The 9,880-nt window shown below is 45.9% G+C and overlaps 1 long non-coding RNA gene across 2 annotated transcripts; it reads left to right on the forward strand.

The window, feature by feature from the left end:
- The first annotated feature begins 301 nt into the window (after positions 1 to 301).
- Positions 302 to 1,647, forward strand: LOC143399216 (uncharacterized). Of its 2 annotated transcripts, none has more exons than XR_013091393.2 (2): positions 302 to 552; positions 988 to 1,647. It is a non-coding gene; the product is annotated as an uncharacterized LOC143399216 (long non-coding RNA). The 2 variants fall into 2 exon arrangements; XR_013091394.2 differs by having other exon boundaries at positions 1,034 to 1,647.
- Positions 1,648 to 9,880: the final 8,233 nt, after the last annotated feature.

The raw sequence follows: 9,880 nt of genomic DNA on the forward strand, positions 1-9,880 counted from the left end.
GAGCCAAATATGGAGTTAACACAGAATCAGAGAGGGGGCTCCCAGCCCTGGATGCCTGTAGACAAAAGTCTAGGAAAGGACTCAGTGGCAGCGACATTCCCTGAATCCGTCAAGTAAGATTGGGGCGTGGACTTGTGTTTGTCAGGGACACAGGCAGGAGAGTGGAGGACAGCTAAGACCCAGGAAGGTTCCTTCGATGACAGATGTGTGCTGCCAGTTGACATGGGCCCCCACCTCCCACCCTGCCTCCCATCCCGAAAGCTGGACTGTCTTCCAAAGGATTCCAGCGATGCTGTGGGTAACAAGAGCCCTCTGAGGTCCTCCCTGAGCCGAGGAGTCACGGGTTCTGCCTTCCCAGAAAAGCACCTTTGCTCCAGTGGGAGAATGCCTTTGGACTGATAAAGACTCGCCGTGTCCAGTTATGGTAGGAATATTGCAAGGGGGTGAAGCTATTTTTTGCCACATGTCTATCTCTCCAGCAGGCACAGTGACATTACGTGGGATCCAAATAGCCCCAGCCGTAGAAGGTCATGGAGCTGAAGGCTGCAAAGAGTAAGCCAGATTGGGGGTGGGGAGACTCTTTGCATCACCAGTCAGGGGTCCTAAGACCTTGAACTGTCACCCCTTCTTCAAGCTCCAGCCCCATCCCACTCTCCACAAGACTCCTGTTGAACCGATTTCCCCCTGGGCCCCAAGTCTGGTGGCAAGTGTTTATTTTTAGCCTATGATTCCCTGAGAATGAGGGTAGGCCCTTATGGAGCAGAGGGAGGGAGGAGGGAGGAGGAAGGGAAACTTGAGGGCTTGGAGGGCCAGGGAGGACACAGCTCAGTCCAAGCCCATTTTCAGCCCTGTGGCAGCCTGGGGCAGGGACAGGGCCAAGTCCTTTCCCTTCTCAGCCCACCCCAGGTTGGGCTTCTGTCCCTGTGTTCCCTTTTTCTTCTTCCCCGAGGGCCCTGGAGACCATGGGCTTTCCATTCCTCTTTCTAGCCTCCCTTGGCCTCTTGGTCCTTTGTGTTCTCCTTTTCAACCACAGTGGGTGCAGAGGAGGAGCCCTCAACTCCTTACTCCCTGTCCCTGAAGAAACATTCCCAGACCCATTTCCGCGCGACTACCTGGCACCATTCTGGACACAGTAAATGCGGGCAGGCTGAAGGATGGATTTCACTGCTTCTCCCCGTAAGCCAAAGGCCTGCAGGATGGACGAGCCAACGAGGGGAAGTTATGCAGGTTTAGAAACTCTCTCAAAACCTTTAGTCATTGTCCCTAGTTGCTAGTTCCTTTCTCTTTTCTGAGAAGTTCTCTGGAGGCTTCAGGGCCTCATCTTTGTTTCTGGGATCCAGAGGGAGATGCAGCTTCCTCTTTAGTTCTTCCTGCACCTTCCCCTGACCTTCTCTCCAGCTTACCAAGCTCTGCTCCAGAGTCTACCTGCGTGAGAATCTCCTGAGCTGGCTCAAATCCCGGCTCCCCCACACACCCATGGTGTGGCCCAGGCAAGATGCCCTTCCTCCTGCAAGCAAGTGAAAATGTCTCTGGGGGATGGTTGTGTGTAAAATGTGTGGGTGAAATGGCTGGCACATAGTAGGTGCTTAATAATGGCCTGTCATTGTTGTTGTTATTAAGCATTCAATAAATGGCCCAGAAAACTAAGCCTTCTTTTTAAACATTTCTTTTTACTCTATACCTGATCATTTTTCCTATTTGTAGACTGCTTTAATATTTTATAAAGCACTTTCACTTCCATTAGCTCAGCTGAACCCCGAACGACCCCTGGAGGAGCCCGAGTTATTATTGCAGGATTGTTATTCCCATTACACAGATAAAGATAGTCATGCTCCAGAAAAACGCAGACCTGTCTGGCTCACCATCGTGTGTCCATGTGCTTAATGCCCTGCCGGGCCCAGAGTAAGTGCATGAAACAGGACAAAGGAAAAAAAGCTTATGAAGGAATGACCTGGGCGATGTCATCCTACATGTCCTTTCCTCGTCGGCCAAATGGGAATCCATGCTGTAGGATATACAAAGGAACTTAAAACCCTAGAATTCAGTTTCATTTTGAATAGGTGGAAAGGAATGAGTCAGCCTTGTATTTGAGGGGAATTGCTAGGCAGGGCCTCTGACAGGGAGAGATGCGGCTCATTCCTTGCAGATATTCAATCTAATCTTCCGTCCTTACACCTGGGACTTTGGTTTCTCTAGTTAGAAGCTCAATGTAAGAATGAGGAGCTGAGTCCAGACTGGGGAAGCTGCTCAGTGGTGCAGTACTCACCGAGCATGCTCAAGGCCCTGAGTTCAATCCCAGCAACGGGGGGGGGGGGGGGGGGGGGGGGGGGGGGGGGGGCAGGCGAACAGGAGAGCAAGTAGCTGTGGAGGCTGAGGCAAGAGGATCTTGAGTTCAAAACCAGCCTCAGCAACTTAGTGATGCTCTAAGCAACTCAGCAAGACCCTGTCTTTATATAAATAAAATATAAACAGGGCTAAGGATGTGACTCAGTGGTTAAGTGCCCCTGGGTTCAATCCCTGGTACCAAAAGAGAGAGGGAGGGAGGGAGGCAGGGAAGGAGGGAGGGAGGGAGAGAGAGAGAGAGAGAGAGAGAGAGAAAGAGGAGAGGAGAGGAGAAATTAAGATCCCTACTAATATTGACACCCTGGGGCAAAGATTCTGCTGCATTTAGGAGAGATAGAGTGGGCTGGATGGAAAGTGAAGGAAGAATTGAAATATGTGTAATCCCTTTCTAGGTCAAAAATCATTTTATTAATTTAAGGACATAAAAATGCATTATGTATAAGTTGATTTCCTCTGCAAATTGCCACAATCAGTATATTACATTTCAAAGTATAATCCTTTAGATAATAATTATAAATCTGGTTTACTTTTAATTTGTTGAATTTTTTTAAAAAACAAATGCAGCTATAGCTCTTAGATTTGAGGGAATTGAGTCTTGTGTTTGCCTATGGAGAAGCAAAAGTCAGCCATACTTAACTTCAGCAAAGCCTCTGGGTGCTTAGGATGTATAAACAGAGGCCATACTTTAAGAAAGTTGCTGAGACTGTAAAGAAGGGAAACCCCAGCTTGCTGATGACAACACGCGTCTCTTGGGAATTATCTCATTATTGTAAGTGTACATTTTATTTGCTCGTAACAGTAAGTCATATTTTTCAGGATTTTACATTCATTTGGATAATTTTTTTTTGGGGGGGGTATCATGGATTGAACCCAGGGGTGCTTAGCCACTGAGCCACATCCTCATTCCTCTTTATATTTTATTTTGAGACAAGATCTTGCTAAGTGGCTTAGGACCTTACTGAGTTGAGGCTGGCTTTGAACTTACGATCCTCCTGCCTCAGCCTCCTGAGCTGTTGGTTTACAAGCAAATCCCACCACGCCCTGCTTGTTTGGAGAATTCTTAAATAGCCCTATAACAGAGGCACCATTATTACCCCCATCTAAGGGGGTAATGTGACTTGCCTAATATCCCATGGTTACAAAGGGGCAGAACCAGGATTTGAACTTAGGCTGAAGGCAAAGATGTGGATAGTTTTGTGTGAAAATTAGGCATCATTCAGTTTCACTTATTAAGTCACATTAGCTCAAGAGGGAATGGGGGCAAACAACCTCCTCCAGCCTAACTGTCCCATGGAACCATATGAAACTCTCTCGTCCCAGGTTCCACATGTACATAAACTAAAAAATTAATGCAACAGTCTTGTGACTTGGGTAGCTAATGAAAGTATACCAACGCTCCTTAAATTCTGCTTTAGATTTGGAACTCAAGTAGTGTTATTTATTTGTTTGTTTGTTTATTTACTTGGTACTAGGAATCAAACCCAGGGGCACTTCACCACTGAGCTACATCCTCAGCCATTTTTATTTTAAGAAAGGGTCTCACTAAGTTGCTGAGGCTGACCCCAAAGTTGGAATCCTCCTGTCTCAGCCTCCCGAGTCACTGGGATTACAGGCATGCACCACCAAGCCCAGGAAAGTCAAGGTAATTTTAAATACTTTTAACTTTCATTTTTAAAAAAGATTATTTATTTAATTCTTTGGGTGGATTATGAGATCACAGGAACCAGAAAAGGCCAATTTACAATGTCCTCCCAATTCTGCCCAGCAAAAAACGTTGGCACACAGGTGATACTGGGATGCAGATGACAATACTCTGTCCTCAGTTGGCTTACCTTCCAGCCAGCGACAACTGATGACGAGCCCCAAAACAAAGAGATGCACTCAACTACGGTGGCGCCTAGATGCCCTGGAGGACACCCTCTGAGCCTGAGTGCAGCACCAGGGCAGGAGGAGGGACACACCCGCCCACGGCCAGATCGAAAGGGAAGGAAGAAAGAGGGCACAGAGTTCTGTCTGGTCTTGCAACAGTGGCCATTCCCAGGGCCACAGAGAGGCGCTTCCCCTCGCTGACCACCTACCCTGTGCCCAGGCGCTGCTCAGAGCCAAATACCAGGACCCGCAGACCATTCCGAGTTTCCTGAGGCCGGGTTTTGAGACATGGCTTCATTCAGGAGGACAAAGTCTACTTGGGAGTGTTTGGACAACTTATCTTATTTTATCTTTGAGATTTGTTTTTCAGCCTTCTTTTCTTTCTTCCTGTCTTTCTTCCTCTTTATTTATTTATTTATTTTGGGGGGCGATGGGGTACTGGGCATCAAATCTTGCACACGTGAGGCAAGTGCTTTACCACTGAGCTGCATCACCAGCCTGAGACTTCTTCAAAGAGAGGAAAAAAAAAAAATAACCTCCAAATAAAACATACATTAACCTCCCCCCACACCTCCATCTCTTCATCAGGCCTGAGACCTTGCTGGAGGACCAAGGTGGAGCTTTCTTGCCTTTTGTCATCTTGAGAGGAGGAATGTCCCCGGAACAGGTCCCCTCCTCAAGGTTCCTGGAGCCCTTCCCTAGCCATGATGTCCCCAAGCTGCCACAACAATGGCGAAGAGGAAGGTACCCATGCTCACACAATTATGCACGCGTCAGGACTCCAAACCCAGTGCTCTTTTCCTATCCCAGTGTCTGCTAGTCTTCTGTCCTTCAAGTCCTCCCTTCCTGGTTTTGGCCATGTCCCCATATCACCTGTATCATTATTTACTTAACATATTTTTAAAGATGTCCCTTTCCCCCCTTTAACTTCAGTGCCTTTGTTTAAAAACAAAATTTGAGATCACTGCTGGAACTGGAAATCTGTTTTCACTGACCATAAATAGAAGGCGGCCATAAAAATAAATGCAACAAAACGTTATCAAATCCCAGATGCTCTTGCCTGCTGCAGCCTCCGAGCCCGAGGCCTGCTCTCTCTTCGTTAAAAAGGGAGGCTCCAGAGAAGTGTTAAAAACTAGCCAGCACCCAACAAGGCTTTCCTCTTTGAGGAGCTGGAGGGGAACTGGGAAGGGGATACCCTTTCTCCCCAAGAGTGAGTCCTAAGTCAGGCTCATCTTCCTCTGGACACCAGGGGTGTTTATCTCACCCTCAGGAAAACACAGGGCAGGGCCACCTTCCCAGAGAAGAGGATCCACCCCAGCAACTCGGGCTCCATCCAGCTGGTCTCCCCAGCCACAGCCCCAGAGCTACCTCCCTGGTCTCAGAAGGGGTCTTTGCAAGTCTCTGTCTTCCAGTTCCATCCCCACCCTCGATCCCCCTAGCACAGGGCCTCCCCTCTGACCCGAGCCCTTAGCCTCCCCCAGGCAGCTGCAACACCCCCAGGAAATGCTGCCTCTGCTTCCTATTTCTGTCCATTCCTTGAATCCACCATGCTCAGCCCAGGAACCTGTCCAAGCTCAGATCTGTCCTGTGGCATCCTGTTGCAACTCCTCTACCTCTCCTGCTGCCCTCAGGATGGAACATTTCCTCCTCAGGCCTCCCAGGAAGAGGAAGGAAGAGATAATCCCTACCAATGGAAAAATAAATCTCTGGACGATTTATTTTCTTAAAAAGGCTGGTGAGTACAAGGGAGCCAGGAGACTGAGATTACCAGGCCTTTTCAGTTTCCCTCCCTAGGAAAAGATGAGATCCTAAGAAGAAGGCTTCTTCCAAACAGTCCTAGTATGCCAGATTGATGGACCTGGAGTCAGGTATAAATGGGGTGGAGAATCCTTTGCTCCAAATAACACAGTGAAGAGAGCTGCATTCCTGGGGAGCCCCAGGGGGTGACCTGGAAAACAGAATTTTGACTAAGGCATGCAGCCCAATCATGCACACAGAGAACTAGGGTCTGTAGAGGCAGGTGGCCAGGGAGGAGCCAGGCTAGGTGGCCTAAGGCCTCTGCCTGGGATTGAGGTTACAGTTGCTGACCTTGCTGATCACACCCAACCATGGGTCAAATTGGCTGTACTCAAATCCCTGGAGGACAAGTTTTCAGAGAAAACAAGGAAAATTGCCCTGGAATCAAAACAGCCTCAGGGATTGCTGAACCTCAGGCCTGGGGACCCAGGGAGGTGGACAGAGGCTCCGGGGAACTTAGAGAAGCTTTTGGAGAGCACCGGGTTCCCACATGAGGGAGGTTAGTATTCCAACCAATTCTGTTTGATTTCAAAGGACACACGACCTCGGGTAACACTGGAGCGACACAGAGCCTTGCTCTTTGCCACCATCTTCTTGGCTTATTAATACTCTGCCTTCCTGATTGGACTGTAGGCTCTCTGAGGCCATGGACGTGGACTCATTTCCTCTTGTTCACCCTCTCAACTCTTACTACCCATCCGTTCAATAACAATGAACTCAATACTGAACTCATTTCTTAAGTTTTTTTAAAAAAATCATGCTAAATACATATAAATAAAATTCACCGCCTTAACCATTTTAAGTGTCGAGTATTAAATGCATTCATAATGTCATGTTGCCATCACCACCATCTATTTCCAGAACTCTTTCCATCTTGTAAACTGCAACTATGTACCCACTAGACAATAACTCCCCATTCCCCTTCCAAAAAGTCTCATTCTATTGTCTCTGATTTTTTTCTTTTTAACTGTACTGGGGATTAAATCCAGGACCTTAAGCATACTAGGCAAGCACTGTACCACTGAGCTATATCCCCAGTACCCCCATCCTTTTTTTTTTTTTTAATTTTGAGGCAAGGTCTGGCTAAGTTGCTGAGGCTGGCCTCATACTTGCAATCCTCCTGCCTCAGCCTCCAAGTAACTGGTATCAGGTATGTGCCACCATGTCCTGCTTGTCTCTGTCATGTTCATTACTCTAAATACTTTACATAAGTAAAATTATATAGTATTTGTCTTTTCGTGGCTGGCACATTTCACTTAGCATAATGTCATTCAGGCTCATCCATGTGGTAGCACATTCTATTTTTAACTTTCTTGAGGAACTGCCATACTGTTTTCTACAGAGGGCCATTTTGCATTCCTATCAATATAGTGCACAAAGTATCCAATTTTACCTCATTCTCGCCAACACCTGTTATTTGTGTTTTTTTTTTACATAGTTTCATTATTTATTCATTCCTTTTCTTTCCTTTTTTTAGCCATTCTAATGGATGTGAGGCTGTATTTCATTGTAGTTTTGATTTGCATTTCTCTAATGATTAGTGACATTAAATAAATAACTTGTCATGTGTTTATTGGTTATTTGCACATTTTCTTTGGAGAAATGTCTATTCAAGTACTCTGTTCAATTTTAGATATGATTTATTGTTGTTTCTGGAGTTCCTGACATATTCTGGGTATTAATCCCTTAATGCATATAAGATTTGCAAATATTTTCTCCCATTCTGTTTTTACTCTTTCCCCTCACGTCCTCCCAGCATGCTGGGGATTGAATCCAGGAGTGCTCTACCACTGAGCTGCATTTACAGCCCTTTTATTTATCTATTTATTTATGTACTTGCTTATTTATTAGTTTTTATTTTTATTTTTGAAACTAGGTCTTACTAAATTGCTGAGGCTGGCCTGTAACTTACGATCCTCCAGCCTCAGCCTCTCAAGCGGCCAGTATTATGGGTGTGCCCCACTGTGCCCAGCTTAACAGTGCCTTGATACACAGAATTTTAAAACTTTCATACAGTCCAGTTTTTCCATCTTTTTCTTTTGTTGCCTGTGACTTTGGTATCTTATCCAAGGAATCACTGCCAAATCTCATATGAAGCTTAGCACAAACCTGTCTTTCAGGAAGCCCATTACGTCCTCATTGAGAAAAGGACTGGGATTGAATGGTTCGTATCTACCCATATCCACCCCTCTCCCCCCCACGCCACCCCAGCACCTGGAAACAGCCCACCAGAGAGGGAATGCACCACCTGGGCCACAAGAGCCCTGAGTGCTAGCTGGGGCTCGCTCCCAATGTGCCCTTTTCTGGGCAATACTAGGGCTGGGTCCTTGACCCACTCAACTTCTGCTTCTACACCCTTCAATCCACAGCTCAAGGAGCCACAAAGCAGTCTTTATGGCTGTCATCCTAGCTGGATTGTAGGAGAACAAATAAGGCTGTTTGCAGATAATTCCCACACTGTTCAGATAGGAGAGTGTAATGGGCAAAGACTGGCATCGGCCAGGGAGCCCGGCAAAGCAAGATTGCCAAAGGCCTTTGTAAATTCTTACTGCGACTGTGCTGGTCTGGAACCAACTCCAAGTCAAATATATACACAAAGAGGAGGGTCCGAAGCCCTTCGTGGGGTCAGCCCCGGCAGCCCTGCTGCCTCCACTGGGAAGATAAGGAAGCAAAGGGACAGAGAGGTTATTTAATAGTTACAGGAACAACAACAGGTCATCAAGAATTAACCTCGCTAGGCCAACGTTCAGTTCCTGACTTCTTTCAGAAGTAACTTGGACTCCAAGTTACTGAATTTATGCCACATGGAGGTTTTTATTACTTTCCGGATCTTTTAAATTTATTTTTTAATTTAAAGTTTTTTGGTACTGGAAATCAAACTCAGGGGTACTTAACCACTGAGCGACATCCCAGCCCTTTTTATTTTTTATTTTGACACAGGGTCTTGCTAAATTGCCGAGGCTGGTCTTGAATTTGTGATCCTCCTGCTTCAGCCTCCTGAGTGATTATAGGTGTGCGCCACTGCATCCGGACCAAAAGAAAAAATTCTGCAAATGATACCACCATTTTAATAATATTGTGGGGCTGGTGGAACTTATGGGAAAACTAGCCAGACCTTGGCTTGCTACCTTAGATTCACAGCAAGGTTCGGTTTGATGTTTAAATTATTAGTGAGTGAACTAGAATGCTCGTAGCATATATTAATTTGTCATTTTGTACCAGGAGTTTAATACACTAGAATAGCACCAGGAAGTGAGCCCAGCCTGCTGCCCAGAGGCTACGTTTCAGCATTACTTTGTTGTCACTTGCCATGCACCCTGAAATTTTCAGGAAGTAATGTAAAAAGTTGGCTTTTGGATTGGAGACGTAGCTCAGTGGTAGAGAGCTCATCTAACATGTCTGAGGTCCTGGGTTCAGTCCTCAGCACCACACACACACACAAAAAAAAAACATGTATGTGAGTATGTGTGTGTCTACTTTTAAAAAGTAGAGGTTTTGGATAAACTGTAGAGTGGAAGACATGACTCAGTGGTGGCTCAATTTCTAAAAGTGACAGAATCCACCTAATTCCTAAAAAGCAATAAGAAAAAGCAACTTGAACAACAATTTCAAGCAATCAACAGCAACAAAGATGACCATAACGACATCCATTCTTTGATAAGCAAGACAAGAACTTTTTAAAAAAATATATATATATTTGTTTTTAGTTGTAGATGGACACAAATCTTTTGTTTCATTTATTTATTCATTTTTATTTGGTGCTGAGGATGGAACCCAGCGCCTCGCACACGCTAGGCGAGCACTCTACCACTGAGCCACAAACCCCCAAAGACAAGAACTTTTGGAGATGCTGAGAAGCATTTGATCTGTA

Source organism: Callospermophilus lateralis, chromosome 5, assembly GCF_048772815.1.
Source record: "Callospermophilus lateralis isolate mCalLat2 chromosome 5, mCalLat2.hap1, whole genome shotgun sequence".
Taxonomy (NCBI): Eukaryota; Metazoa; Chordata; class Mammalia; order Rodentia; family Sciuridae; genus Callospermophilus; species Callospermophilus lateralis.